The sequence below is a fragment of the Schistocerca cancellata genome, chromosome 10 (genome assembly GCF_023864275.1).
Source record: "Schistocerca cancellata isolate TAMUIC-IGC-003103 chromosome 10, iqSchCanc2.1, whole genome shotgun sequence".
NCBI classification, from domain to species: domain Eukaryota; kingdom Metazoa; phylum Arthropoda; class Insecta; order Orthoptera; family Acrididae; genus Schistocerca; species Schistocerca cancellata.
In genome coordinates this window covers 54,057,048-54,065,299 of record NC_064635.1, presented here as the reverse complement: position 1 = coordinate 54,065,299, position 8,252 = coordinate 54,057,048, and the positions used below count along the sequence as shown (strand labels likewise).

Here is an 8,252-nt window from a genome sequence, read left to right as displayed (position 1 = left end):
ATGGCTCCTGCCCCTGTAACCGGCTTTTCCACAAGACCTGCCCTATGCACCCTCCTACCTCCACTTGTACAGCCCTGTAACTGGCAAAACACATACCAACAAAGGGAGATCACACCTGTGAAACGACATGTCATATACCAGCTGTTATGTAAACACTGTTCGGCGTTTTACATCGACATGACTACTTCCAAATTATCATGTCAGGATGAATGGGCATAGGAAGAGGGTTTATACTGGCAACACACAATGTCTTGTTGTACAGAATATTCTAAAATACGACAGCAGTGATCCCAGTGCTTATTTTATCACACACATCATCTGGATTCTTCCCTCAGGCACCAGTTTCTCAGAACTCCACAGGTGAGGAATTGCACTACAATATGGCGATGGTTGTTGCCACCCACATGGCCATAATTAACATCAATTTCTTCCATCTCAGCATTTCTTCACTCCTTTTCAGTTTTCTACATCTTTCACTTCCTGACCTGTCTTCTTTTTTGCCAATCAGTCTTTCCCCCTCATCCCTTCCGGTAAGTCTCCCCCGACCCAGGGTTCCGAGTGACTTTTCCAAACACTACTACTTTTCCTAAAACTCACCAGTCCTTTTCCTTCACCCCTCTTCCTTCTCCTTCAACCCCTCTGAAAGAACAAAGAGCCAATTGACTCCAAATGCTTGTATATGTAATACCTTTTTTTACACATGTATTCTCCTGCCGCCGATTGATGAGTAGATTACATTACATCCAGTTACATTAGAAGTAAGCAGTAGTTAGTTTAAGTTTTATATTGGGCTGTAAAGAATAGACTGGAAAGAGAAATTTCACTGAAAGGTACAGATTCAAGTCCAAGTCTTGGTTTAGCATAAAATTTAAATATGTCATCAATGTTCAAAATATTAAATACATTAACGCTGTTGATAAAATACCAATACATCAATTCCCCCACCCCCCCCACCACCCAAAGATATATACTGGTACCAATATCAGCGATATTTGTCACCTGATATATCAATATCAAAATGGCAATATCGAGTGCCGATATTTTTATGTAATATTTTTTATCACAATTTTCAGTAAATATTTGAAATTGTTCTTTTGAAATTATTGTAGAACATAATTTTACTTTCACTGTGTGAAGGAGTCTTACTACTTTTTGGGCTCATCATGTCCAATCTCTCTCTTTGAATGAAAGGAGATTCCACTGGAGATGGCGTTGTGAATGGAGTAACAAAATTTCTGATAGTACACCAGTTGTGTTAAAAAACGATTTCTAATGCAATTCTTCACATTGGCATTCTTCAAAGACAGTTGTTGAAAATCTGAATGACAAGATTGGTCTTTGCAGTTGACAGGGATGGGCGAGGAGAAATGCTGACGTAATTGACGCTCAGCACTACCAACAGAAAATGCAACATTTAGCTTCACCACGCAATTTTGAAACTACAACTGCTAGGACCAATTCTTACTCTGAGGCAGATAGGCAAGCCGCTAGCTTGTTGATGTGTAGAATATCTAGTAATAAATCAATACTTAAATATATAGTTCTAAAACCATAGATACATTTACCATGTGGAGCCAACTTTTTATAGGCCAGTATGTCAACATTTTTTCCATTGATATATCAATTACTGCTAACGCCATCACTTCCTAAAATCATGCCCTGAAATGAGGTCGTTCTGTCCGAGATTTTGCCCACCACACCTAGAATAGCTTGTCATCACCCTTCCAAATCTCCGCAGATACTGATATATTTTTTTAAAATATTGATATATGGAATTTTCGATATTTTTAAAAATATCAACAGTCCCAAAATACATCACAATAACATACTGATATCATCTGCACTTGATTTATCAGTCTATCCCCTACCACCAGTCACAAGCTTATAAAACATTTTGTGATACACAGGATAGCCGTCTTCACTTCTGGGTAGTGAACGAGTAATTTGTAACATATGAACACTAAAATGAGTAACACTGCTCTAAAATATTGTGTTCCTATCATATTTTTAATATACTTTTTTTGACCAACTACAGCACTTTTATTCTCTACAGGAAATTATCTCATTTTCCATAGCAGCTAAAAGCATATTCATCATTAAAACATAAAAAAGAAATTACAGTTCAAATGCCAATCATACACAATAAGCAAGCAATACAAAATTAGAACCAAGTGTATACGTAAAGCTGGCACTAAGATTCATCTTCATTTTTCTAGCATTTTTGAAATAATTTTTTGGTATGATGTAATGATTCTCTTATGTTGCATGCATTCCAGCCTGAAACAGAAACACAGGAAAAATGTAGAGTTATTACATCCAAATCTTAGCAATATTTGTGTATTTATTTTGTAAATAAGAATAAATATTATGTGCCCTTTGCAACTGAATGTTTGCTGCAAAAGAAATACAATACTTACCCTTACCTTGAGTAACACCTAAAACTGTAATCATATCACTCAACTACAATTAATCTTACAAACTACATTAACATTTGCCAAAGGCTAACGAAAATATGTTGTGATGTTTGGTGCACTGGTATTTAATTTTTGTTTTCTGTCCTAAAAAAAAGTAAAGGCCATTTTCAATATCAATAACACCTTCATCTGACAAAAATTTTCTTGCCCAATGCAACATTCGTTCAGACCAGGGACCAAAAACTCATAAAGGTGGGGGTGGGGAAATCTAAAGGAAAAGGTAGCCGAAAATTGGGTGTATATGCAGACAAGGCGGGAAAAGAAAACGGATTTTTTCTAGTTAAAAATTTTTTTTCCTGGGTGAAAATACACTTTTTCTGCAGTGAAAATGCATTTTTTCCGGTAATGAAAGTCATGAAACATAATGCACTATTTTCCTACACCTCTATTACATTAATAATTCATATAGATTAATTACGACTCAAAGACACACAAATCATGGTCTATCAACAGTTTTCTAATTTATACATCAACCATCTCCTACCTATCAGTACAATCGCACATACAATAGTTCGCATGTTACTTATTGGCACCAATTACTACTAAGCCGTAATAACAGCTGCCAGAAAGAATTAATAACTTGGAAATTCATGTGCTTTTTACCAAACTCTTGTTGTGGCTGAAATAAGTATCAAAGTTCTATTAAAGTGTATCTTGAAGAGACCTCTATGTTTCTTTGTCTTCACAGCATCATGGATACTGCGGCTCGTAAGCTGGTTGACTGCTTAGTTTTGGAGCAGTTGTAAGCCGCAAGGAACTCTCCAAAATCTAGTGATGAGTCCAGTCAGCATTAACTAGCATGAAATCCAAAGGAAACAAGCTACACATACCTGTAAGCTCAGATAAATCTGCTGAGGACTTTCTTACAAGAATTTCCCTTTTGACAATGATAAGTTGAAAGAAATGCTGTCACTGATTGCCAATGTCTGTAATGCTTTAAAATACTATTTTGGAATAATACAGATTAAAATAAACCTTTACTGGGAGGTTGATTTCGTTTCCATATCATCATCATCATCATCATCATCATCATCATCATCACTATTATTTCTTTCTTTTCTCAGACGTTATGTCTGGTCAAAAATGGAAAGTGACGCAGACCTTGATCAAGCATGACTTCCTTTTAACTGTACGGTGTATGTTATATTGCATTTAGGAACTTTCGGGTAATTGAACATGTATCAATAATTACGGATTTCTGTAGTTGTATATATAAGTTTGGATGTAGCTGTATTGCATTGATGTACTGGTGGATATTGTGTGGTATGACTCCTGTAGTTGATAGTATAATTGGTATAATGTCAACTTTATCCTGATGCCACATGTCCTTGACTTCCTCAGCCAGTTGGATGTATTTTTCAATTTTTTCTCCTGTTTTCTTTTGTATATTTGTTGTATTGGGTATGGATATTTCGATTAGTTGTGTTAATTTCTTCTTTTTATTGGTGAGTATGATGCCAGGTTTGTTATGTGGTGGTGTTTTATCTGTTATAATGGTTCTGTTCCAGTATAATTTGTATTCATCATTCTCCAGTACATTTTGTGGTGCATAGTTGTATGTGGGAATGTGTTGTTTTATTAGTTTAAGTTGTATGGCAAGTTGTTGATGTATTATTTTTGCTACATTGTCGTGTCTTCTGCGGTATTCTGTATTTGCTAGTATTGTACATCCCCTTGTGATGTGATCTACTGTTTCTATTTGTTGTTTGCAAAGTCTGCATTTATCTGTTGTGGTATTGGGATCTTTAATAATATGCTTGCTGTAATATCTGGTGTTTATTGTTTGATCCTGTATTGCAATTATGAATCCTTCTGTCTCACCGTATATATTTCCTTTTCTTAGCCATGTGTTGGATGCGTCTGTGTGGCTGTGTTAGATAATACGGGTGCTTGCCATGTAGTGTTTACTTTCTTCATATCTGTTGATGTTATGTGATCTAAAGGGTTGTAGAGGTGGTTATGAAATTGTAGTGATGTAGCCGATGTATTTATATGAGTGATTACTTTGTGCATTTTGCTAGTTTCTGCTCGTTCTAGAAAGAATTTTCTTTAAATTGTCTACCTGTCCATAATATAGGTTTTTTATGTCGATAAATCCCCTTCCTCGTTCCTTTCTGCTTAATGTGAATCTTTCTATTGCTGAATGTATGTGATGTATTCTATATTTGTGGCATTGTGATCGTGTAAGTGTACTGAGTGCTTCTAGGTCTGTGTTAGTCCATTTCACTACTCCAAATGAGTAGGTCAATATTGGTATAGCAGAAGTATTTATAGCTTTTGTCTTGTTTCTTGCTGTCAATTCTGTTTTCGGTATTTTTGTTAGTCTTTGTCTATATTTTTCTTTTAGTTCTTCTTTAATATTTGTATTATCTATTCCTATTTTTGTCTGTATCCTAGATATTTATAGGCATCTGTTTTTATTATTATTATCTGTTATTATTATTATTATTATTTAAATTGTTGTTCTGGAGCAATGTTGAGAACTACAGCACGTCAGAACAAACATAAAAGCCATATTTATTCCGAGAAAGGAGGCTAAAAGAAAATAGTTATAGTTACCACTTGAATATTATTTACTTGTTGGCACTGTTGATCTGAAGGTACATTCTGAACAACTACACACACACAGAAAGGGCAGGGGGGGGGGGGTATGTGGAAAGGGTAGCTGATGAAAAGATGGTTATAATTTCTATTTCAATACTATTTGTTTATTTGTTTTCCAGCATATTCATTCTGGAGCATTGTTCGGAATATGTAGAACAACTCAAAACAGACTTTAAAACACCACGTTTTCAATAAGAGTGGTCTACTGCAAGAAAAAATTGTTTTGGTTGCCAATTCTAGACTACTATTAGGTTGACATCGTTGTTCTGAAGACACATTCAGAGTAACCACAGCAACTCATAAAAAATCTGATTTTCAAAAAGTTGGGTCTGGTGGAAAAATCTGTTTTTGTTTTCCATTAGAAAACTGTTTGTCTGAGGACACTACTGTTCTGGAGCAACATTCAGAATAACTAGAGCAGGCATAAAAATGCTGATACTTCAAAATGTGGGGGCTGATGGAAAACTCTGATTTTGTTTAATTGTTTTCTTGAATGAAATTTTCACTCTGCAGCGGAGTGTGCGCTGATATGAAACTTCCTGGCAGATTAAAACTGTGTGCCCGACCGAGACTCGAACTCGGGACCTTTGCCTTTCGCGAGCAAGTGCTCCACCAACTGAGCTACCAAAGCACGACTCACGTCTGGTACTCACAGCCTTACTTCTGCCAGTATCTCGTCTCCTACCTTCCAAACTTTACAGAAGCTCTCCTGCGAACCAGGAGAGCTTCTGTAAAGTTTGGAAGGTAGGAGACGAGATACTGGCAGAAGTAAAGCTGTGACAGGAGAGCTTCTGTAAAGTTTGGAAGGTAGGAGATGAGATACTGGCAGAAGTAAAGCTGTGAGGACCGGGCGTGAGTGGTGCTTCGGTAGCTCAGATGGTAGAGCACTTGCCCGCGAAAGGCAAAGGTCCCGAGTTCAAGTCTCGGTCGGGCACACAGTTTTAATCTGACAGGAAGTTTCAGAACATAGGTACGTTTGAACATTTTATTTTGGTTGTTCCAATGTGATACATGTGCCTTTGTGAACTTATCATTTCTGCTGTTACAGTATGATTACCTATAAATACCACATTAATGCAATAAATGCTCAAAATGATGTCTGTCAACCTCAATGCATTTGGAAATACGTGTAATGACATTCCTCTCAACAGCGAGAAGTTCGCCTTCTTTAATGTTCGCACATGCATTGACAATACGCTGATGCATGTTGTCAGGTGTTGTCAGTGGATCACGATAGCACATATCCCTCAACTTTCCCCACAGAAAGATATCCGGGGATGTCAGATCTGGTGAATTTGCGGGCCAGAGTATGGTGCTTCGACGACCAATACACCTGTCATGAAATATGCTATTCAATACCGCTTCAACCGCACGCGAGCAATGTGCTGGACATCCATCATGTTAGAAGTACATCGCCATTCTGTCATGCAGTGAAACATCTTGTAGTAACATTGGTAGACTATTATGTAGGAAATCAGCACCATTTAGATTGCCATCGATTAAATGAGGCCCCATTATCCTTCCTCCCTTAATGCCGCACGATACATTAACCCGCCTAGGTCTCAGATGTTCCACTACTCGCAGCCATTGTTGATTTCCCGTTGCCCATTAGTGCATATTATGCCATTTTACGTTACCGCTGTTGGTGAATGACGCTTCGTTGCTAGGTAGAACGCGTGCAAAAAATCTGTCATCGTCCCGTAATTTCTCTTGTGCCCAGTGGCAGAACTGTACACGATATTCAAAGTTGCCACCATGCAATTCCTGGTGCATAGAAATATGGTACGGGTGCAATCGATGTTGATGTAGCGTTCTCAACACCGACGTTTCTGTGAATCCCGATTCTTTCGCAATTTGTCTGCTACTGATGTGCGAATTAGCTGCAACAGCAGCTAAAACAATTACCTGAGCGCCATCATTTGTTGCACGTCGTGGTTGACGTTTCACATGTAGCTGAACACTTCCTGTTTCCTTAAATAACTTAACTACCCGACGAACTGTCCGGACACTCTGATGATGTCGTCCAGGATACCGAGCAACATACATAGCACACGCCCTTTGGACATTTTGATCACAGTAGCCATACATCAACATGATATAGACCTTTTCCACAATTGGTAAAAGGTCCATTTCAACACAGGTAATGTAACATGAAGCAAATACCGTCCGCACTGGCGAAATGTTATGTGATATCACATACTTAAACGTTTATGAATATTACAGCGCTATCTACCACAAAGCGAAAAAAGTGGTCCAACTAAAACATTCATATTTCTTAATGTACTACACGTATATGTTATAAAAAATGGGCGTTCCTATTTAAAAAAAAAAACCACACAGTTGATATCTGTTTGACCTATGGCAGCGCCATCTAGCGGGCCAACCATAGCACCATCTGGTTTCCCCATTCAAGCTAGATGAGTTTCGTTCTTTGTAGTTTTTTTGTTTGATGCTTATTTTGTGAGATATTTGGCCCGGTCACCATCAATGGACCACCCTGTATATTAGATGTTGTTTGTCAAAAACATTTGTCGTGATGGCCGATAAACTTCTCACATGTTGCCATCTTCGTCTACCAATAACTTCCTTGTCCAATTTCCTTTAATGAAAGGGATGTGTTACACCCATGCAGTCACTGGTTCTCGAAGTACATCATGATGTTCAGTAACAGGCCTCTCGGCATGTTGCACCTTTGTCTGTTGTTGTTGTTGTTGTTGTGGTGGTGGTGGTGGTGGTCTTCAGTCCCGAGACTGGTTTGATGCAGCTCTCGCCATTGTTCTATCATGTGCAAGCTTCTTCATCTCGCAGTACCTACTGGAACCCACATACTTCTGAATCTGCTTAGTGTATTCATCTCTTGGCCTCCTTCTATGATCTTTACCTTCCACACTGCCCTCCAATACTAAATTGGTGATCCCTTGATACCTCGGAACATGTCCTACCAACCAATCCCTTCTCCTAGTCAAGTTGCGCCACAAATTTCTCTTCTCCCCAATTCTATTCAATACCTCCTCATTAGTTATGAGATCTACCCATCTAATCTTCAGCATTCTTCTGTAGCACCACATTTCGAAAGCTTCTATTCTCTTCTTGTCCAAACTACACTCCTGGAAATGGAAAAAAGAACACATTGACACCGGTGTGTCAGACCCACCATACTTGCTCCAGACACTG

The 8,252-nt window shown here is 38.1% G+C and overlaps 1 protein-coding gene across 1 annotated transcript in view; it reads right to left on the bottom strand.

Moving 5' to 3' along the window:
* Positions 1–1,981: 1,981 nt before the first annotated feature.
* The window catches only part of LOC126106760 (uncharacterized), an 89,168-nt gene continuing 82,897 nt past the window's right edge, over positions 1,982–8,252 (bottom strand). The window contains exon 6 of the mRNA XM_049913133.1: positions 1,982–2,277. The gene's annotated coding sequence lies outside the window, so the exon portion shown is untranslated. The remainder of the gene's footprint in view (positions 2,278–8,252) is intronic.